Source organism: Chiloscyllium punctatum, chromosome 14 (genome assembly GCF_047496795.1).
Source record: "Chiloscyllium punctatum isolate Juve2018m chromosome 14, sChiPun1.3, whole genome shotgun sequence".
NCBI classification, from domain to species: Eukaryota; Metazoa; Chordata; class Chondrichthyes; order Orectolobiformes; family Hemiscylliidae; genus Chiloscyllium; species Chiloscyllium punctatum.
The window spans coordinates 55,896,634-55,921,583 of NC_092752.1; positions in this window are offsets into that span (position 1 = coordinate 55,896,634).

The following is a 24,950-nucleotide window of genomic DNA, read 5'->3' on the forward strand; positions in this document are numbered from 1 at the left end:
AAACCCGGACTAGATATCTGTCCAGCACGGGGAGCCGTGTAGCCCACAGCAGTGCATTGATCTATAAACACGGACTAGATATCTGTTTAGGACGGGGAGCTGAGTAGTCCTCAGCAGTGCATTGATCTATAAACCCAGACTAGATATCTGTCCAGGACGTATAGCTGTGCAGATAACAGCAGTGAATTCATCTATAAACCCAGACTATATATCTCTCCAGCACGGGGAGCTGTGCAGACCACAGCAGTGCATTGATCTATAAACCCAGACTAGATATCTGTCCAGGACGGAGAGCTATGAAGACCACAGCAGTGCATTGATCTATAAACCCAGACTAGATATCTGTCCAGGACGGAGAGCTATGCAGACCACAGCAGTGCATTGATCTATGAAGCCAGACTAGATATTTGTACAGGACGGGGAGCTGTGCAGACCACAGCAGTGCATTGATCTATAATCCCGGATTAGATATCTGTACAGGACGGGGAGCTATGCAGACCACAGCAGTGCATTGATATATAAACCTGGAATAGATATCAGTCCAGCACGGGAGGCTGTGTAGACCACAGCAGTGCATTTATCTATAAACCCCCACTATATATCTGTGCAGGAAGGGGAGCTGTGTAGACCACAGCAGTGCATTGATCTGTAAACCCGGACTAGATATCTGTCCAGGACAGTGAACTGTGCAGACCACTGCAATGCATTGATCTATAAACCAGGACTAGATACCTGTCCAGGACGGGGAGATGTGCAGACCACAGCAGTGTATTGATATATATACCCGGACTAGATATCTGTTCAGGACAGGGAGCTGTGCAGAAGTCAGCAGTGCATTGAACTATAAACCCAGACTGGATATCTGTCCAGCACGGGGAGCTGTGCAGACCACAGCAGTGCATTGATCTATAAACACAGACTAGATATCTGTCCGGCACGGGGCGGTGTGCAGACCACAGCAGTGCATTGATCTATAACCCCAGATTAGATATCTGTCCAGGACGGGGAGCTGTGCAGACCACAGCAGAGAATTGATCTGTAACCCCACACTAGATATCTGTCCAGCACGGGGAGCTGTGCAGACCACAGCAATGCATTGATCTACAAACCCGGACTAGATATCTGTCCAGGACTGGGAGCTGTGCAGACCACAGCAGTGCATTGATCTACAAACCCAGACTAGATATCTGACCTTCACCGGGAGCTGTGCAGACCACAGCAGTATATTGATAGAAAACCCGGAAAAGATATCAGTCCAGCACGGGGAGCTGTGTAGACCACAGCAGTGCATTGATCGATAAAACCGTACTAGATATCTGTCCAGGACGGGGAGCTGTGTAGACCACAGCAGTGCATTGATCTATAAACCCAGACTAGATATCTGTCCAGAATGGGGAGATGTGCAGACCACAGCAGTGAATTCAACGATAAACCCAGACTATATATCTGTCCAGGACGGGGAGCTGTGCAGACCATAGCTGTGCATTGATCTATAACCCCGGACGAGATATCTGTCCAGCACGGGGAGCTGTGCAGACCACAGCAGTGAATTTATCTCTAAACCCAGACTATATATCTCTCCAGCACGGGAACTGTGCAGACCACAGCAGTGCATTGATTTATAAACCCAGACTAGATATCTGTCCAGGACGGGGAGCTGTGCAGACCACAGCAGTGCATTGATCTATAAACCCATACTAGATGTCTATCCAGCACGGGGAGCTGTGCAGACCACAGCAGTGCATTAATCAATAACCCCAGACTAGATATCTGTCCAGGACGGGGAGCTGTGCATACCACAGCAGTGCATTGATCCATAAACCCAGACTAGATATCTGTCCAGCACGGGGAGCTGTGCAGACCACAGCAGTGCATTGATCTATAAACCCGGACTAGATATCAGTCTAGGACGGGGAGCTGTGCAGACCACATCGGTGCATTGGTCTGTAAACCCAGACTAGATATCTGTCCGGCACGGGGCGCTGTGCAGACCACAGCAGTGCATTGATCTACAACCCCGGATTAGATATCTGTCCAGCACGGGGAGCTGTGTAGACCATAGCAGTGCATTGATCTATAACCCCGGACTAGATATCTGTACAGCACGGGGAGCTGTGCAGACCACAGCAGTGAATTTATCTATAAACCCAGACTATATATCTCGCCAGCACGGGAGCTGTGCAGACCACAGCAGTGCATTGATTTATAAACCCAGACTAGATATCTGTCCAGGACGGGGTGCTGTGCAGACCACAGCAGTGCATTGATCTATAACCCCGGACTAGATATCTGTCCAGGACGGGGAGCTGTGAACACCACAGCAGCGCAGTGATCTATAAACCCGGACGAGATATCTGTCCAGGACGGGGAGCTGTGCAGATCACAGCAGTGCATTAATCAATAAACCCAGACTAGATATCTGTCCAGGGCGGGGAGCTGTGCAGATCACAGCAGTGCATTGATCTATAAACCCGGACTAGATATCTGTCCAGGACCGGGAGCTGTGCAGACCACAGCAGTGCATTGATCTATAACCCCATACTAGATATCTGTCCAGCACGGGGAGCTGTGCAGACCACAGCAGTGCATTGATCTATAACCCCAGACTAGATATCTGTCCAGCAGGGGAAGCTGTGCAGACCACAGCAGTGTATTGATCTATAACCCCAGACTAGATATCTGTACAGGACGGGGAGCTATGCAGACCACAGCAGTGCATTGATCTATAAACCCAGACTAGATATCTGTCCCGGACGGAGAGCTATGCAGACCACAGCAGTGCATTGATCTATAAAGCCACACTAGATATTTGTACAGGACGGGGAGCTTTGCAGACCACAGCAGTGCATTGATCTATAATCCCGGATTAGATATCTGTACAGGACGGGGAGCTATGCAGACCACAGCAGTGCATTGATATATAAACCTGGAATAGATATCAGTCCAGCACGGGAGGCTGTGTTGACCACAGCAGTGCATTTATCTATAAACCCCCACTATATATCTGTGCAGGAAGGGGAGCTGTGTAGACAACAGCAGTGCTTTGATCTGTAAACCCGGACTAGATATCTGTCCAGGACAGTGAACTGTGCAGACCACTGCAATGCATTGATCTATAAACCAGGACTACATACCTGTCCAGGACGGGGAGTTGTGCAGACCACAGCAGTGCATTGATATATATACCCGGACTAGATATCTGTTTAGGACCGGGAGCTGTGCAGAACTCAGCAGTGCATTGAACTATAAACCCAGACTGGATATCTGTCCAGCACGGGGAGCTGTGCAGACCACAGCAGTGCATTGATCTATAAACCCAGACTAGATATCTGTCCAGCACGGGGAGCTGTGGAGACCGCAGCAATGCATTGATCTACAAACCCGGATTAGATATCTGTCCAGCACGGGGAGCTGTGCAGACCACAGCAGTGCATTGATCTATAAACCCAGACTAGATATCTGACCTTCACCGGGAGCTGTGCAGACCACAGCAGTATATTGATAGAAAACCCGGAACAGATATCAGTCCAGCACGGGGAGCTGTGTAGACCACAGCAGTGCATTGATCGATAAAACCGTACTAGATATCTGTCCAGGACGGGGAGCTGTGTAGACCACAGCAGTGCATTGATCTATAAACCCAGACTAGATATCTGTCCAGAATGGGGAGATGTGCAGACCACAGCAGTGAATTCATCTATAAACCCAGACGATATATTTGTCCAGGACGGGGAGCTGTGCAGACCATAGCAGTGCATTGATCTATAACCCCGGACGAGATATCTGTCCAGCACGGGGAGCTGTGCAGACCACAGCAGTGAATTTATCTATAAACCCAGACTATATATCTCTCCAGCACGGGAGCTGTGCAGACCACAGCAGTGCATTGATTTATAAACCCAGACTAGATATCTGTCCAGGACGGGGAGCTGTGCAGACCACAGCAGTGCATTAATCAATAACCCCAGACTAGATATCTGTCCAGGACGGAGAGCTATGCAGACCACAGCAGTGCATTGATCTATAAAGCCACACTAGATATTTGTACAGGACGGGGAGCTGTGCAGACCACAGCAGTGCATTGATCTATAATCCCGGATTAGATATCTGTACAGGACGGGTAGCTATGCAGACCACAGCAGTGCATTGATATATAAACCTGGAATAGATATCAGTCCAGCACGGGAGGCTGTGTTGACCACAGCAGTGCATTTATCTATAAGCCCCCACTATATATCTGTGCAGGAAGGGGAGCTGTGTAGACCACAGCAGTGCATTGATCTGTAAACCCGGACTAGATATCTGTCCAGGACAGTGAACTGTGCAGACCACTGCAATGCATTGATCTATAAACCAGGACTAGATACCTGTCCAGGACGGGGAGATGTGCAGACCACAGCAGTGCATTGATATATATACCCGGACTAGATATCTGTTTAGGACAGGGAGCTGTGCAGAAGTCAGCAGTGCATTGAATTATAAACCCAGACTGGATATCTGTCCAGCATGGGGAGCTGTGCAGACCACAGCAGTGCATTGATCTATAAACCCAGACTAGATATCTGTCCAGCACGGGGAGCTGTGCAGACCACAGCAGTGCATTGATCTATAAACCCAGACTAGATATCTGACCTTCACCGGGAGCTGTGCAGACCACAGCAGTATATTGATAGAAAACCCGGAACAGATATCAGTCCAGCACGGGGAGCTGTGTAGACCACAGCAGTGCATTGATCGATAAAACCGTACTAGATATCTGTCCAGGACGGGGAGCTGTGTAGACCACAGCAGTGCATTGATCTATAAACCCAGACTAGATATCTGTCCAGAATGGGGAGATGTGCAGACCATAGCAGTGCGTTGATCTATAACCCCGGACGAGATATCTGTCCAGCACGGGGAGCTGTGCAGACCACAGCAGTGAATTTATCTATAAACCCAGACTATATATCTCTCCAGCACGGGAGCTGTGCAGACCACAGCAGTGCATTGATTTATAAACCCAGACTAGATATCTGTCCAGGACGGGGAGCTGTGCAGACCACAGCAGTGCATTGATCTATAAACCCATACTAGATGTCTATCGGGCACGGGGAGCTGTGCAGACCACAGCAGTGCATTAATCAATAACCCCAGACTAGATATCTGTCCAGGACGGGGAGCTGTGCAGACCACAGCAGTGCATTGATCCATAAACCCAGACTAGATATCTGTCCAGCACGGGGAGCTGTGCAGACCACAGCAGTGCATTCATCTATAAACCAGGACTAGATATCAGTCTAGGACGGGGAGCTGTGCAGACGACATCCGTGCATTGGTCTGTAAACCCAGACTAGATATCTGTCTGGCACGGGGCGCTGTGCAGACCACAGCAGTGCATTGATCTATAACCCCGGATTAGATATCTGTCCAGCACGGGGAGCTGTGCAGACCACAGCAGTGCATTGATTTATAAACCCAGACTAGATATCTGTCCAGGACGGGGTGTTGTGCAGACCACAGCAGTGCATTGATCTATAACCCCGGACTAGATATCTGTCCAGGACGGGGAGCTGTGAACACCACAGCAGCGCATTGATCTATAAACCTGGACGAGATATCTGTCCAGGACGGGGAGCTGTGCAGACCACAGCAGTGCATTGATACATAAACCAAGACGAGATATCTGTCCAGCACGGGGAGCTGTGCAGATCACAGCAGTGCATTAATCAATAAACCCAGACTAGATATCTGTCCAGGGCGGGGAGCTGTGCAGACCACAGCAGTGCATTGATCTATAAACCCGGACGAGATATCTGTCCAGGACGGGGAGCTGTGCAGACCACAGCAGTGCATTGATCTATAACCCCAGACTAGATATCTGTCCAGCACGGGGAGCTGTGCAGACCACAGCAGTGCATTGATCTATAACCCCAGACTAGATATCTGTCCAGCACGGGAAGCTGTGCAGACCACAGCAGTGCATTGATCTATAACCCCAGACTAGATATCTGTACAGGACGGGGAGCTATGCAGACCACAGCAGTGCATTGATCTATAAACCCGGAATAGATATCAGTCCAGGACGGGGAGCTGTGCAGACCACATCCGTGCATTGATCTGTAAACCCACACTAGATATCTGTCCCGGACGGGGAGCTGTGCAGACCACAGCAGTGCATTGATATATAAACCCAGACTAGATATCTGTCCAGGACGGAGAGCTGTGCAGACCACAGCAGTGCATTGATCTATAAAGCCGGACAAGATATCTGTCGAGGAATGGGAGCTATGCAGACCACAGCAGTGCATTGATCTGTAACCTCCGGACTATATATCTATCCCGGACGGGGAGCTGTGCAGACCAGAGCAGTGCATTGATCGATAAACCCGGACTAGATATCTGTCCAGGACGGGAGGGGTGCAGAGCACAGCAGTGCATTGATCTATAAACCCAGACTAGATATCTGTCCAGCACGGGGAGCTGTGCAGACCACAGCAGTGCATTGATCTATAAACACAGAATAGATATCTGTCTAGGACGGGGAACTGTGCAGACCACAGCAGTGCATTGGTCTATAAACCCGGACTAGATATCTGCCCAGGACGGAAAGCTGTGCAGGCCACAGCAGTGCATTGATCTATAACCCCGGATTGGATATCTGTCCAGGACGGGGAGCTGTGCAGACCACAACAGTGCAATGATCTATAAACCCATACTAGATGTCTATCCAGCACGGGAAGCTGTGCGGACCACATCAGTGCATTAATCAATAACCCCAGACTAGATATCTGTCCAGGAAGGGGAGCTGTGCAGACCACAGCAGTGCATTGATCCATAAACCCAGACTAGATATCTGTCCAGCACGGGGAGCTGTGAAGACCACAGCAGTGCATTGATCTATAAACCCGAACTAGATATCAGTCTAGGACGGGGAGCTGTGCAGACCACATCCGTGCATTGGTCTGTAAACCCAGACTAGATATCTGTCCGGCACGGTGCGCTGTGCAGACCACAGCAGTGCATTGATCTATAACCCCGGATTAGATATCTGTCCAGCACGTGGAGCTGTGTAGACCATAGCAGTGCATTGATCTATAACCCCGGACTAGATATCTGTACAGCACGGGGAGCTGTGAACACCACAGCAGCGCATTGATCTATAACCCCGGACTAGATATCTGTCCAGGACGGGGAGCTGTGCTGACCACAATAGTGCATTGATCTATAAACTCAGACTAGATATATGTCCCGGACGGGGAGCTGTGCAGACCACAGCGGTGCATTGATATATAACCCCAGATTAGATATCTGTCCAGGACGGGGAGCTGTGCAGACCACAATAGTGCATGGATCTATAACCCCGGACTAGATATCTGTACAGCACGGGGAGCTGTGCAGACCACAGCAGTGCATTGATCGATAAACCCGGACTAGATATCTGTCCAGGACGGGGAGCTGTGCTGACCACAATAGTGCATTGATCTATAAACTCAGACTAGATATATGTCCCGGACGGGGAGCTGTGCAGACCAATGCAGTGCATTGATATATAACCCCAGATTAGATATCTGTCCAGGACGGGGAGCTGTGCAGACCACAATAGTGCATGGATCTATAACCCCAGATTAGATATCTGTCCAGGACGGGGAGCTGTGCAGACCACAATAGTGCATTGATCTATAAACTCAGACTGGATATCTGTCCAGGACAGGGAGCTATGCAGACCACAGCAGTACATTGATCTTTAACCCCGGACTAGATATCTGTACTGGACGGGGAGCTGTGCAAACCACAGCAATGCATTGATCTGTAAACCCGGACGAGAAATCTGTCCAGGACGGGGAGCTGTGCAGACCACATCCGTGCATTGGTCTGTAAACCCAGACTAGATATCTGTCCGGCACGGTGCGCTGTGCAGACCACAGCAGTGCATTGATCTATAACCCCGGATTAGATATCTGTCCAGCACGTGGAGCTGTGTAGACCATAGCAGTGCATTGATCTATAACCCCGGACTAGATATCTGTACAGCACGGGGAGCTGTGAACACCACAGCAGCGCATTGATCTATAACCCCGGACTAGATATCTGTCCAGGACGGGGAGCTGTGCTGACCACAATAGTGCATTGATCTATAAACTCAGACTAGATATATGTCCCGGACGGGGAGCTGTGCAGACCACAGCGGTGCATTGATATATAACCCCAGATTAGATATCTGTCCAGGACGGGGAGCTGTGCAGACCACAATAGTGCATGGATCTATAACCCCGGACTAGATATCTGTACAGCACGGGGAGCTGTGCAGACCACAGCAGTGCATTGATCGATAAACCCGGACTAGATATCTGTCCAGGACGGGGAGCTGTGCTGACCACAATAGTGCATTGATCTATAAACTCAGACTAGATATATGTCCCGGACGGGGAGCTGTGCAGACCAATGCAGTGCATTGATATATAACCCCAGATTAGATATCTGTCCAGGACGGGGAGCTGTGCAGACCACAATAGTGCATGGATCTATAACCCCAGATTAGATATCTGTCCAGGACGGGGAGCTGTGCAGACCACAATAGTGCATTGATCTATAAACTCAGACTGGATATCTGTCCAGGACAGGGAGCTATGCAGACCACAGCAGTGCATTGATCTTTAACCCCGGACTAGATATCTGTACTGGACGGGGAGCTGTGCAAACCACAGCAATGCATTGATCTGTAAACCCGGACGAGAAATCTGTCCAGGACGGGGAGCTGTGCAGACCACAGCAGTGCATTGATCTATAAACCCAGACTAGATATCTTTCCAGGACGGAGAGATGTGCAGACCACAGCTGTGCATTGATCTATAAACCCAGACTAGATATCTGTCCAGGACGGGGAGCTATGCAAGCACAGCAGTGCATTGATCTATAAACCCGGACTAGATATCTGTCCAGCACGGGGAGATGTGCATACCACAGTAGTGCATTGATCTATAAACCCGGACTAGATATCTGTCCAGCACGGTGAGATGTGCAGACCACAGTAGTGCATTGATCTATAAACCCGGACTAGATATCTGTACAGGACGGGGAGCTATGCAGACCACAGTTTTGCATTAATACATAAACACGGAATAGGTATCAGTCCAGCACGGGGAGCTGTGAAGACCACAACAGTGCTTTGATCTATAAACCCAGACTAGATATCTGTCCAGCATGGGGAGCTGTGTAGACCACAGCAGTGCATTGATCCATAAACCCGGACTGGATATCTGTTTAGGACGGGGAGCTGTGCAGAACACAGCAGTTCATTGAACTATAAACCCAGACTGGATATCTGTCCAGCACGGGGAGCTGTGCAGACCACAGCAGTGCATTGATCTATAAACCCGGACTAGATATCTGTCCAGCATGGGGAGCTGTGTAGACCACAGCAGTGCATTGATCTATAAACACGGACTAGATATCTGTTCAGGACGGGGAGCTGTGAACACCACAGCAGCGCATTGATCTATAAACCCGGACTAGATATCTGTCCAGCACGGGGAGCTGTGCAGACCACAGCAGTGCATTGATACATAAACCCATACTAGATATCTATCCAGCACGGGGAGCTGTGCAGACCACAGCAGTGCATTGATATATTAACCAAGACGAGATATCTGTCCAGCACGGGGAGCTGTGCAGATCACAGAAATGCATTAATCTATAATCCCAGACTAGATATCTGTCCAGCACGGGGATTTGTGTAGACCACAGCAGTGCATTGATCTATAAACCCGGACGAGATATCTGTCCAGCACGGGGAGCTGTTCAGACCACAGCAGAGCATTGATCTTATAACCCCGGACTAGGTATCTGTCCAGCACTGGTCGCTGTGCAGAATTCCGCAGTGCACTAATGTGCGAACCTGAAAGAAATATCCTTCCAGTATGTGGAGCTTCACGGACACTATCTATAAACTTCAACCAGTTAGTCTGACCAGCACAGGGAACAGTGCAGTAATCACCATGAATTAATCTGTAAAAGAGGAGCATTTACCCTCACCGCATGTAGGACTATGTACACTACCCCAGTGCATTGATCTGTAACCCAGGAGCATTTACCCTCCCAGTGTGTAGGACTGTGTACCCCACCCCTGTGCATTGATCTGTAAACCAGGAGCAGTTACCCTCCCAGCATGTAGGACTGTGTACCTCACCCCAGTGCATTGATCTGTAACCCAGGAGCATTTACCCTCCCAGTGTGTAGGCCTGTGTACCCCACCCCTGTGCATTGATCTGTAAACCAGGAGCAGTTACCCTCCCAGCATGTAGGACTGTGTACCTCACCCCAGTGCATTGATCTGTAACCCAGGAGAAGTCACCCTCCCAGCATGTAGGACTGTGTACACCACCCCAGTGCATTGCTCTGTAACCCATGGGCAGTTACCCTCCCAGTATGTAGGACTGTGTACACCACCCCAGTGCATTGTTCTATAACACAGGAGCAGTTACCCCCACAGCATGTAGAGCTGTGTACAGCACCCCAGTTCATTGATCAGTAACCCAGGAGCAGTTACCCTCCCAGCACGTAGGACTGTGTACCCCACCCCTGTGCATTGATCTGTAAACCAGGAGCAGTTACCCTCCCTGCATGTAGGACTGTGTACCCCACCCCTGTGCATTGATCTGTAAACCAGGAGCAGTTACCCTCCCAGCATGTAGGACTGTGTACACCACCCCACTGCATTGCCCAGTAACACTGTGTTAGATCCCTGCCCAGTGTGGGGAAACTTGCAGCCCCGGCTGGAAGTGACTGGATGTGCAGCTCCCACCCATTTCCAGCTCCATATCTCCATTGGGCCATGAAGAGGGCGTGCTGTGAGTGTGAACATCATTGCCAGAGAGAGATGGCGAGGGAGTCAGTTTAAACAATAACAAATAAGAGGGGTTTGGGAAATAGACAGCGAGGGGGAGACTGAGCGACAATGTTATGGAAGGATGTGTTCCCAGGTTTCAGAATGCTGAAATGAAAACATTTTACCAGCATCCTGTAACATAAGCCAGTGTTTCCAGTAATGGTAGTTGAACAGGATATTCGTGGGAGTTCAGATGATGCAGAGTTTTGGATGAGTATTTGTTCTTCAGCTTTGTATCTGGGTGTAGGGGCAGCAGAGTCTTTGACACATTGGGCTAGATCTAACAATAATTTTTCTCAATGCCATTTTCATTGACTGACAGAGGGATCATCCGCACTAGGCCGAGCTAGTTTCCTGCTGCTATCATATCGAACTCACCTCATTAACTTCCCACCCCATCCCATGGTGTCCCTCTCATTCAATACCAGCCCGATTCTTCTACCCATCATGACTGGAGGTACTCACTATCGACCGGGTGCCCCTGGATATTCCGTGATTCCTGGCACTGGGGCCATCTTGAAAAGGTCAAGGGGCACACGGTTGAGCTTTCTCAGTTCGGAGCTGCCCTGCACAGTTTACCCCGAACATGGCAGATAAGGGACAATTACACCACGGTTTGTCGACAGGGGTACGGTGGGCCTGGTGGATAGGCTAGTACAGAGGGGGGCCATTCTCTTCCCAGAGTGGGCCATACCACCAGACCCACCGAGCATGGTCAGAGCTCACCACCCAGCTCAGTGCAGTATCTGCGGTCTGAAGAAATGTCCAGCATACAGGACAAGTATCAATAACCTTCCCCACTCTGTCAGGATAAGGCTCACTGTATTCTCTCTGCTCCCTCACACTCACTGTATATCTGTTACAGCACCGACCCCCAAACAAGGCTCATGGTCCACCACTCTCTCTGCCACATGCTGCACCTTCTCTCTCTGTCTCTCTGTCTCTATCTATCGCTCTCTCTCTCTCTCTCTGTCTGTCTCTCCCTCCCTCCACTTCACCCCCACACTAATAATACTGCATGGATACAACACTGTGGACTGACTCCCTCCGGACACCTCACCATGACCCTGTTCCCCACCTCTTCCAGCACGAACAGCAGGACCGCACACCCCGACCCTTCCTCCCTCCCCTTCTCCTATTCCAGGAGAAACAGCCTGGAATAGGACAGAAAGGGCCTATCCGGGTGGTGGAGTGCCCGATATCTGTTCCCTCACCCCCTCTGCCCCCGCCATGTGGGGAGGACCCTGGTAGGAGCTGGAGAGGACCGGGACGCCTCGTGTGGAGATTCTGAAACATCCACGTCCCACCGACCGAGTAAGGAGCAATGTTCAGTGAAGGACAATTCTCACTTTAAACCCACTGGCAGCTATGTTTCCCCCCGGCACAACTTAGAAGCTGTGGCCCTGATGCCATCTCCCTTTTGTGTCGAGCTGGTACAAATGGAATCCCCATGGTCTCGGTAGGCATGAGGGTGGGCTCACAACACATCGTCACCACCACCTCCCAGGAAGGGAGCAGGGAGGCTCCCTCCTACACCTCCCCTGTAAACAGCTCAGATACTGAAACTAATCTGTGATAGTTACTGCTCTTCCCACTTGTCCTGACATCTTCAACAATCTATGATCATATACAGGCAGGGCTCTCTGCTCGTGCACTCTCTTTATAGCGGTATGACCTGTATTAAACTGTCTTTCATTTTCTTTCCTACCACAGTCCATCACCTCACACTGCTCTGCACTGATCCCCATCTGCCGTACACCTGAACACTACTCCAACGTGTCACTGTCTTGTTAGAGTTCCACACTCTCCTCCATAGACTTCAGAGTTCTTCCAGGTTCGGTGCCACCTACAAACATTGAGATTGTTATAGCGTCACAGTCCCCATGAAACAACTGAAAACCTGCCACACTCACGAGTGTGAGCAAGTGAACTCCTGATATATTCCCACGGACAGAGTCGAATAATGACATACTGTCAATGGAGCAACAAAACTCCTGACACATACGAGACAGAGTAGATGAAATATTGACAAACCACAGAGCAAGAGAAATCGGATAGGTTCCACTGATCTATATTCATCAGAGTATAATGTGATGAAGTTAAAATGTGTGTACTGTACCTTTAAGAGAGGGTGAAGGCTGTTCTGAACTGAGAGCTTACAAGCTCCTGTGATATAAGAGGATGGCAGACCCAGAAACAATATATTGCTATAGAGCTGGAGTCGGGTAATACGCAGTTAAGAGAAAGAGAGTCCCAGAGTTGTGAATAGTTCATGTAAAATGTTCACTTTCAGCATGAAAAAATAAATTGATGTTATTATTTAAATAGTAGAATTTGGTAGGTCTGTCACTCATATTTTAACAGTTTACGAGGCGAACTTATGTTTAGTTTAAATTACCAGATGAGCTTCATGCAGTGTCCTAACAATTCCCGTGTGTGTATCTGTGTGTCTCTGTGAGGGGCAAGTCTGTCAGTCTCTGTGGTGCTTAAAGTGATGCAATGCCACCCTCTGCTTGCATCCCCACGCCACTGCACAGGCGTTGGCAGAGGGTGTAAACCAACAGGGATTCATTCAGAGATGGGGAGGGAGAGGGCAGCTGCTCACAGCACCATCCAAACGGATGTCTTATCCATGTACTGGTCTAAATGTCCTTTAAACATTGTAACTGTCCCTGCTTTCACCACTTCCTCTGGAAGTTCATTCCACACACAGGCCAGACTCTCTCTAAAATAATTACCTCTCATGACTTTTGTAAATCTTTTTTCCTCGCATCTTAAAATATCCCTCAGTTTTGAATCCCCAACTCTAGGGAAAAGACATCAGCCCTTCTGCTTAGCTCTACCCCTCACGATTTTGTAAACTTCTGTGAAGTTACCCCTTAATCTCATACTCTCCAGTGAAAAAAAGTCCCAGCCTATCCAGCATCTTCTTATAGGTCACTCCTTCCATTCCCAGCAACATCCAGCTTAATCTCTTCTGAATCCTCTCCAGCTTAATAATATCAAGGTCAATAATATGAAAGTGAATAGTCAAGGGGTTTTCTAAGGGTACGGGGAGTCCAAAACTAGAGGACATCGGTTTAAGGTGAGAGGGAAAACATTTAGATTACTTACAGTTTTGGAAACAGGCCCTTCGGCCCAACAAGTCCACACCGCCCCGCCGAAGCATAACCCACCCATACCCCTACATCTACATTTACCCCTTACCTAACACTACGGGCAATTTAGCATGGCCAATTCACCTGGCCTGCACATCTTTGGACTGTGGGAGGAAACCAGAGCACCCGGAGGAAACCCACGCAGACACGGGGAGAACGTGCAAACTCCACACAGTCAGTCGCCTGAGGCGGGAATTGAACCCGGGTCTCAGGCGCTGTGAGGCAGCAGTGCTAACCACTGTGCCACCGTGCCGCCCATTTAAAAGTGACCTAAGGGGCAACTTTTTCACCCAGAGGGTGGTGTGCCTATGGAATGAGCGGGCAGGGTGACCAGACTGGACACAGCATTCCAGAAGAGGTCTCACCAATGTTCTGTACAACCACAACATGACATCCCAATTCCGATACTCAAAGGTCTGACCATTGAAGACAAGTGTGTTAAACACTTTCTTAACCACAAGATCTATATGAGGTGCAAATTTTAAAGAATTATATCTGACGGCCTAGGTTTCTGTACTACAGCACTGTCAAAGGCTCTACTTTTAATTGTATAGGTCTTGCTGTTGTTTGATTTACCAAATCCAATTGCTCGCATTAATCCAAACTAAACTCCACCTGCCACCCCTCAGCCCGGTGTGTGATATTAATGCCACCTCACCGTCCCCCTTCAACTTTAAAGTTCCCATCCCTCTCCAGGAGGCCTGCACACTCTGGCCTTGAGTTTCACAAAGACCCTGAGCTTAGGTAGCCTTGTGTCGTTTGGGGGAGGAGGGACGGATTGCAGACACAGTCAGTGGGGAGGAGGGGCTGGACAGTTATCACTGGCCTGGTATCATTTCATGGCTTTAGGAAGTGGGCAGTCGCATGTTAGAGGTGGGTAATACCACTCGGTGCTTTGGGGCCAGAAATTAAGCTCTTCCTTCGTCTCTGGTGTTCAGTAATAAATATCCATTTGAGACCCTTCATTGGGCAGAGTGTGTCTGCAGGATTTCTTTCCCTAATATTGCAGACAACAGATCATAGCAATTAAAGCTGTTCAAAGTTAATTTCGATGGCACAGCACGTGCACTCAATGTACTAGTTAAGACAAATATTTTGCATTTGTTTAAAAATACAAAGTGTTTTCTTGTAACTCAGTAATGGCAACCTGATTATAATAAATAGGAGAAAGTGAGGATGGCAGATGCTGGAGATAAGAGCTGAAAAATGTGTTGCGGGAAAAGCGCAGCAGGTCAGGCAGCATCCAAGGAGCTGGAGAATCGACGTTTCGAGCATAAGCCCGTCTTCAGGAATGAGGCTGGTGTGCCAAGCAGGCTAAGATAAAAGGTATGGAGGAGGGACTTGGGGGAGGGGCATTGGGAATGTGATAGCTGGAAGGAGGTTAAGGTGAGGGTATTAGGCCGGACATTGGGCTATCACAGCTACACTGGCACCACCCCCTACCTTTTCCTCCGCTACATCGATGACTGTATCGGCGCTACCTCGTGGTCCCACGAGGCGGTTGAACAGTTCATCCACTTTACTCACACTTTCCAACTCAAATTCACCTCGACCGTCTTAGAATCCTCCCTCCCCTTCCTAGACCTCTACATTTCCATCTCGGGCGACCGACTCAACACGGACATTTTCTATAAACCGACCGACTCCCACAGCTTCCTAGATTACACCTCCTCCCACCCTGCCCCCTGTAAAAACGCCATCCCATATTCCCAATTCCTTCGCCTCGGCTGCAACTGCTCCCAGGAGCACTAGTTCCGATACCAAACAACCCAGATGGCCTCCTTCAAAGACCACAACTTCCCCTCAGCCGTGGTTGACGATGCTCTCCACTGCATCTCCTCCACTTCCCGGTCCTCCGCCCTTGAACCCTGCCCCTCCAATCACCACCAGAACAGAACCCAATTGGTCCTCACTTACCACCCTACCAACCACCGGATACATTGGATCATCCTTCGTCATTTCCGCCACCTCCATCAGACCCCACCACCAAGGATATATTTCCTTCCCCACCCCTATAGCGTTCCAGAAAGACCGCTCCCTCCACCACTCCCTCGGCAGGTCCACACCCCTCACCAACCCAACTTCCACTCCCGGCAACTTCCCCTGCAACCACAAGAAATGCAAAATTTGCGCCCACACCTCCCCCCTCACTTCCCTCCAAGGCCCCAAGGGATCCTTCCATATCTCCAACAAATTCACCTGCACCACCACACACATCATTTACTGCATCCGCTGCACCCAATGTGGCCTTCTCGACATTGGGGAGACAGACCGCCTACTTGCGGAACATTTCAGAGAACACCTCTGGGACACCCGCACTAACCAACCCAACCGCCGTGTGGCTGAACACTTCATCTCCCCCTCCCACTCCACCAAGGACATGCAGGTCCTTGGACTCCTCCATCGCCAGACCATGGCAACAAGACGCCTGTAGGAAGAGCACCTCATCTTCCGCCTAGGAACCCTCCAACCACAAGGGATGAATGCAGATTTCTCCAGCTTCCTCATTACCCCTCCACCCACCTTATCTCAATCCTAACCCGCAGATTCAGCACCACCTTCTTGACCTGCAATCTTCTTCCCGACCTCTCCACCCCCACCCCCTCTCCGCCCTATCACCCTTACCTTAACGTCCTTCCACCTATCACATTCCCAACGCCCCTCCCCAAGTCCCTCCTCCCTAACTTTTATCTTAGCCTGCTTGGCAAACCAGCCTCATTCCTGAAGAAGGGCTTATGCCAGAAACGTCGATTCTCCTGCTCCTTGGATGCTGTCTGACCTACTGTGCTTTAACAGTAACACATTTTTCAGTTATGATTAAAATAAATCCACACCGAGCCGAAAGCGGGCACTAAAATATGTCCCAAAATCTGGGTATGGTAGTGTACTGGGTAGTGTCCCTGGCTCTCAGTCAATGCTCTGAATTTAATCCAATTCCTGAACTTGTGTGGTAGTGTTCCAAGCTCTGGACTAGAAGTCCTGGATTCAAGTCCTGCCTATTGCAGAGGTATGTCACATTATGTCAGAACAGGCTGATGAGCAAACACACAGGAGAATAATGTTCCAGCTTTATGGGTATTGCTGAGTGATGCTAGTGTCCCTACCTCCGGGCACAAAGGTCTAGTTGTAAAGCCCACAGAAGTATCTCAGGATACATCTGAACAAACTGATTAAAATGGATTTAGAATTGTGACCTGATGGAGAAGGAAGAGGTGTCAGTATTGAATTTCAGAATTTAGGCCCAGGATGACTGAAAGAACAGCCATTCATGTTGCAGTAAATGTTTATAAAATCAGAACGCTCATGGATAGGGTGAGTAGTCAGGGTTTGTCCCCAGGTTAGGGGCGTCAAGAACGATAGAGGATTGGTTGAAAGTGAGAGGGGAAAAGTTTTGATGAGGCCAAAAGGGCATCATTTCACACAGTGGGTGGTGTGTGTATGGAATGAGCTGCCAGAGGAAGTGGTGGAGGCTGGTACAACTGCAGCATGTAAAAGGCATCTGGATGCTGACAGACCGGGCGAGCTTTTGCAGCAATTTCTGTATTTCTTTTAAAAATGCATTCATTTTAACACAGGTATTCTGAATAAATTAAACATTTTATTTTTTAATGATGCAGGGCCATGTACACATATTTCAAATCAAAGGAGACAATTTTCTGCTAAGAATATGGCTCTGTGTATGACAGCAGCAATGATGCACCTACATGGAGCAGGGAATGTGATGGAGACATAGTTTTGACAATATACAAGGAGACATCACATGATCCAGTTTGGGAGAGGATGACATTACTGTGTGATTCAACTCAGAGAGGGAGAAAATGTAATCTGCCTGAGAAGGAATAGCCTATTGCACTCTCTCTCCTTCATTGTTCCTCATCACAGCAATGTGTGTGAGCTAAAGAAAACAACCTCTACAGTCATCGTTACCATTCTTATTTTTATGGAATCCCTGCAGAGTGGAAACAATCCCTTCGACCCAACACGTCCAAACCAACCTTCCCAACCCATTTCCCTATACTTACCCCTGACTAATTCACCTAACCTAGAAATCTCTGAATACTACAGACAATTTAGCATGACCAATCCACCTAACCTACACAGTTTGTGGTAGGAAACTGGACCACCCATTAGAAGCTCACACAGAAAAGTGGAGAATGTGCAAACTCCACACAGACAGTCACCCAAGGCTGGAATCGAACCCAAGTCCCTGGTGCTGTGAGGCAGCAGTGCTAACCATCGTGCTGCCCTTTGGGTGATCACTGACCAGAATTCACTGAAACCTACTCTCTGCCTAAAGCAAAGGGAATTAAGCCAAATCCAACTGTCCCAGGATGGAATCCCTTTGCTAGCAGCTGTGTGAGTACATTATCTTCAGAAACAGAATAGCGTTTTGGACAATCTCACAATTTTCCTTTTAGTCATGAGTTCCAATAATATCTGAAAAGAGTTCTTTCAAGTTAAACGTGTGTGTGTGTGTGTGTGTGTTTAGAAAGGGAATTATTGATTATATGCTTCTTATACCCAAACCGTTTACCATTCATCTTTCCATCATAGTTTGCGTAACATTGCTCTGGATCATAAATGTGCTATTTGAGCAGATGAAAGAAACTAGCCTGACTTGTTCCTAAAACTGACCCTGACCCAGTCTGAGACCAATATGATCGGCCATATCACAAACCTGGTGACATTTAACCTTTGTTGGGAGCAGTGGAGGAGTGGGACTAGAATGGAAACAGTGACCCCAAAACCCGTGAACTATAGACCGCTGAGGCTGATGTCAGCGGTGGGAAAGTTGTTGGAGGGGATTCTGAGGGATAGCATTTACATACATTTGGGAAGCCAAGGGCTGATCGGGGTAGACAACGTGGCTTTCTGCATGAGTAATCATGTCTCATTAATTTGGTTGAGTTTTTTTGAAGAGATAACAAAGAAGATTGATGAAGACAGTTTGGTAGACATTGTCTATATGGACTTCAACAAGGTGTTCATTTAAAGAACAAAGAGCAAAGAAAATTTACAGCCCAGGAACAGGCCCTTCGCCCTCCAAGCCTGAACCGATCCAAATGCACTGTCTAAACCTGTTGCCCAATTCCTAAGTATCTGTATACCTCTGCTCCTCACCTACTCTTGCATCTCTCCAGACGCATCTTAAATGAATCTACCGTGCCTGCCTCTACCACCTCTGCTAGCAACGTCTTCCAAATGCCCACCACCCTCGGTGTGAAGTACTTACCGCTTGTATCCTCCTTAAACATTCCACTTCTCACTTTGAAAGCACGACCACTCGTTATTGAATCCTTCAACCTGGGAAAAAGCTTGTCTCGATCCACACTGATTCCTGAAGAAGGGCTTATGCCCGAAACGTTGATTCTCTTGCTCCTCGAATGCTGCCTGGCCTGCTGTATTTTTCCAGCACCACATTTTTCAATTCTGCCCACCCTGTCTCTCCCTTCTTGATTTTGCAACCCTCAATCAGGTCCCCCCTCAATGTCCTTTTTTTCTAGTGAATGTAAACCTAACCTACTCAGCCTCTCTTCATAGCGAGTATTTCATTCTGATTGGTAGACAGATTAGTAAGGTTTGGTCACATGGAATACAGAGGAAGCTAGTCACAATTGGCTTGAAGGAAGAGGGGTATTTTTAAGCCTGGAGGCTTGTGAGCAGCAGTGTGCTGTAAGAATCAGTACTGAGTTCACTGCATTTCATCATTTATGTCAGGGTTTTAGATGTGAATATTGGGGCCATAGTTAGTAAGTTTACAGATTACATCAGAAAGGTGGTGTAGTAGATTCTCTCAGTTATCGCAATTAGATGGGACAAAGGGGCAAGGAATAACAGATGAAGTTTAATTTAGATAAATACGAGGTTTTGCAGTTTGGGAAGGCAAATCAGGGCAGAAATTATACACTGATGTTAAGGTCCTGGAGAGTGTTGTGGCTCAAAGGGATATAGGGCTGCAGGTACATTGTTCCTTGAAAGTGGAGTCGCAGGTGGACAATGTGGGACAGAACACATTTGGCACATTTGCCTTAATCAGTCGGAGCATTGAGTCTAGGAGTTGTGGTGGCATGTTGTATCTGTACAGGATGTTGGTGAGGCCACTTTAAGAATAATGCGTACAACTCGGTTTTCTGCAGAAATTACTTACACAGATGTCCCAGGACTGGAGGTTTGAGCTTCTTGGAGAGGCTGATTAGGTTGAGGTGCTTTCTGCTGGAGTGTCAGAGGCTGAGGGGTGACATTATAGTGGTTCACAAAACCAGCAGTGGCATCGATATTCTAAACAGCCACGTTCTTCTCTCCAGTGTAGGGGAATCCAGAACAAGAGGGCATAGGTTGAAGGAGAAAGAGCGAATGATTTCGAAGGGACCTGAAGATAAATGTTTCACACAGAGAGTGGTGTGTGTACAGAAAGTGCTGTCAGAGGAAGTGCTGAAGGCGGGTACAATCGCACATTTAAAAAGTATCTGAAAGAAGAGGGATATTGGCCAAATGCTGGCAAATGGGACTGGATCAGATTTGATATCTGATCGGAGTGAACAGGTTGGACTAACGGGTCTGTTTCCGTTCTGCATGACTCTCTGATTCGATAAGAAGGATGACGAATAATTCAGAAAGGCCCTTTCAAGTCGTAATCCTCTTCACTGGAAGTTTATTGTGCCTCTATGTTCACATTGATTGAAAGCTGCATTAGTTAAATATTTGACAGAAGTGTGAGTCATGCATAATGGTATATAGACAGGGAAGTGGGGCTGAGACCCCAACCTGATCAGCCAAATCTTAGTGCCTGGTGGAGAAGGCTCAAAGTATCTAAGGACCCACTCCTGCTCCTCAGTCCCATGTTTCTGTGTTCCATTCAGCCCATAAAACCTGCTAGAAAGGAGCACTTAGATGCTACTTACTGCTATAAACTAGTGCACAGAAACACAGACAATTCAGCCCTTCAAGACTGTCCCACACGCTTTGAGGTGATTTGGGAAGTGTAATTGGAAAATCCAGGCATGGGTATGAAAGAGGCCCCTCATCTCTCTTTACAGAGCTTCCCCTCTCTGCAACTTGTGCTTCATTTGTTGGTCATGTTTAGACCCAAGTTCACTGAGAATACAGTCCCCATACCTCACCCAGAGATGGCTCACAGAATCCTCTGGTCTCCCTGACTGCAATATGCAACAACAGAGCATTCATGAAAATAACACTCACTAACACTCCAATAACAGAATGTGAGAACATCAGAAACAGGGGCAGGTCGTTCACTCCCCAAGCCAGCCTTGCCCTTCACTAAGATCGTGACTGATCTGCTCTTGGTCTCAAATCGTCTTTCATATCCAATTCTTCATAGCCCTCAACTCTCTGACAGGTCAATATCCATCTACCTCCTCTTCAGATACGTTCAGTCATCTAGCTCCCAGAACACTCTTGAGAAGAGAAATCCTGACATTCAATACCACCTGTTTGAAGAAAACACTTGCTGCTCCTATATCATGGTTTATTGATGTGAACAAAAGAGGTTGGCTCAAGGGTTTAGGTAAAAATGACTGGCCCTGTTATCAAGGCAGTGGTTGACTTCTGTTGACATCAAGGATCTTAACAAATCTGAACTTAATGGGAATCAGAGTAACCTCTCCAGTGTTTGGTGTCAAACATGGCACAAAGGAAGATGTTCATCTTCTCAGTCCTGGGCCACCTCTGTGGGAGATCCTCAGGGTAGCTTCGTCTCCACAAACATCTTCAGCTGCTTCATCAATGTCTCCCCACCCCCACCCTCCTCATCATAAGATCAGAAGTGGGGATGGTCACAGAAGATTCCACAATGTTCAGAACATTTTGTTCCCCCTCAGCTCCTGAACTGGTCTGTGTCCTTGTGTAGCAGGTCCCAGACACACTCAGGCTTGTGCTGTTAAAGTGTCGGTAACATTCATGTAACAGCACTGCCTGACACTGCACATTGCCACAGTAAAACAAGAGTTCATTCAGCACCTCACGCTAGTTTCACAGGAATATGAGGAAGCCATTCAGCACATTGATATTATTGGAGTAGAACAGGGACAGCCCACTCAGTACCTCCGGCCTATTACTCAGGAAGAGAAGGAGTCTAGTGTGATGGACCACCAGAGTCTCTCGAAAATATTTGAAGGCAGTAGCGTAGACTCTAATGTTTTCTTATTTTAAAGGGAATGTAAAGTGTCTGTTCCAGATGCAATGTGACAGCATCAAGAGAAAATTCAGAGAGAGTAGCAGTCTGGAGACATTCCCCAAAGCTTCCAACTCTGTGGAGACCACAATAGTTTCTGATGTTACTGAGAAACCAAAAACCCAGTGATCCTAATCTGCGAAAGCTGGCCACACTCATTCAGGCTACATTAAAATAACCTAAGGCCTCCCCTAGCTGTTACTCAAGTGTCTTAACTAACCAGCTTGGTAATAATTGTTCAATCTCTCTCTTAAAAGAATCCAGGACAAAATAACCTCTTAAAGCTACAGCATCATCAGACTTGTCAGTACATCGACCTGTCAAACAGGAACCAGGGGTAACCCAGTCAGGCCCTTGGCCTTGTCCAATCGAACGAGGAAGATGCCAATCAGCCCCTTGAGTCACTTACACAGGAACAGCAGGAGGCCATTCCCACCTCAATGCACTTACACGGGGGCAGAATGTGGTAATTGATGCTGATTCCTGATGAATGTCTTATTCCGAAACGTCGATTCTCCTGCTTCTCGGATGCTGCCTGACCTGCTGTGCTTTTCCAGCAATCAACGCTCTACTCTGATCTCCAGCATCGGCAGTCTTAAGTGTCTCCTAAATGATGCTCTAACATGATGAACAATAGGAGCAGAGGCTGCACAGACAGACTGTTCCACGTTGTTCCTCCTGGCTCCGATGCTCATGATACACATGTGTGACTTTAACGTGGTTTTCTAGTGGTGAGGAGGGAAGCCATAAGTCTTGTGTGAAGTCTCAAGATGGCACCTTCCATCTCCGAGAAGACAGCCTGGTGTTCTCTATGTAAGGCGGAAGCTGGTGGGAATGGCTACCTGTTTCAGATGGAAGGTAGTGTGGCTGCTGTTGGGGATTGTGAATAACCTGGCGTTCAGTACAGGGTTCACACGCCGACTGCACAATAACGTGGGGAGAGTTAGTAAAGGCATATAAAATATTCGGAAAGCCATGTTAGATTGATGAATGGACTCTCTAAATTCACATAATGCTGGTCTTGCTCGTGTTGATCTTGTCTCGTTCATGTCCTGTTCAGTGTAACCTGTATGCCTTACTCTGTCCAAGTCTATTTCCACCCTATGATATGTCTGGTCATGCTTAATATGATCTTCCTCCACTGCTCATAAATAAAGTTTTTCCCTGTACTGAGGTACACGTGACAATAAATCAAACCAATGAATCCTGGGTAAAGTATGGAATTTCTCACACTACCAATGTGTCTTTTGGAAATAAGTGATCGCTGCCACTCTTCGTGCTTCAGCGTCACCATTTCTTCGTCTCTCACAGCTCTACAGATTAAACACTCAGCTTCTTTACTCTATCCTCATGTTACCATCGCCGGTGTCTGTGGTAAGGAGACTATGCCTTACAAAGGAGATCAAATCTGTACAGAGTGCCCCTAATGCTCTCTCAGCAAGGCTCGACAACAGCAGGAAGATGGCTTTACGTATGTACTCGAATCATCTTACAATGAAGGACAGCATACCATTGACTGCACCCATTACTTACACAGGGTTTGATTCAGAGCAGTCAGCATAGACTTATGAGTGTGAGATCATGCTTCCCAAATTTGTTTGCGTTCTTTGATGAAGTGACCAGGAAGGTTGACGAGGACAGAGCGGTCGACATAGTCTCTATGGATTTCAGTCAGGCCTTTGATAAGGTCCAACACAGCAGGCTGCTCTGGAAGGGGACATCACGTGGAATGCTGGGGGAACTGGCCAATTGGATACACAGGTGGTTTGATGGTAGAAGGCAGAGGGTTTAGTGGAAGGATGCTTGTCAGACTGGAGGCTGGGTCCATAGCTGTTTGTTATCTATGAATTAGTTGAGAATGTACAGGGCATGATTAGTAAGTTTGCAGATGACACTAAAATAAGTGGGAGCATGATCAGTGAGGAGGTTTATCAGAAATTGCAGCAGGGCCTTAATCAGGTGGAGAAATGGGCAGAGAAATGGCAAATGGAATTTAATATAGATGCGTGATGTCTTACATTTTGGGAACTCAAATCAAGGTAGGAGTCTCATGGTGAATGGAAGGATGTTCAAGTATGTAGTGGGCAGAGAGACCTTGGTGTTCAGGTGCACGGTTCTCTGAGAGTGGAGTCACAGGTAGGCAGGGCAGTGAAGAAGGCTTTTCGCACACTAGCCTTCATCAGGCAGGATATTGAGTATAGAAGTTGGGAATTAAAGTTGCAGTTACACAGGACTTTGGTAAGGCTGCACTTAGAGTATTGTATTCAGTTTTGTCACCTTGCTATAGGGATGATGTGATTAAATTAGAAAGAGTGCAGAAGAAATTTTTAAGGACGTTGCCAGGACCCAATGGTCTGAGTTATAGGGAGAGGTTGGACAAGCTAGGACCTTTTCTTTAGCATGTAGAAGACTGAGGGAGTCCTTATAGAGCTGAATAAGATCATGATGGTAGGGTTAATGCTCTCAGTCTTTTTCCAAGGTTGAGAGAATCGAGGACCAGAGAGGATCAGTTTAAGGTTAAAGGGGAAGGAATAAAAGGGAACCTGAGGGGCCACTTCTTTACACAGAGGCTGGTACGTGGATGAGCTGCCAGCAGGTGTGGTTGAGGGGGTTACATTAACAACATTTCAAAAGTATTTGGATAAAAATGTGGATAGGAAAGGACTGGAAGGATATGGGCCAACTGCAGGGAATTGGGGTTAGTGTGGATGGACATTTACCAGGTGGAGTCGAA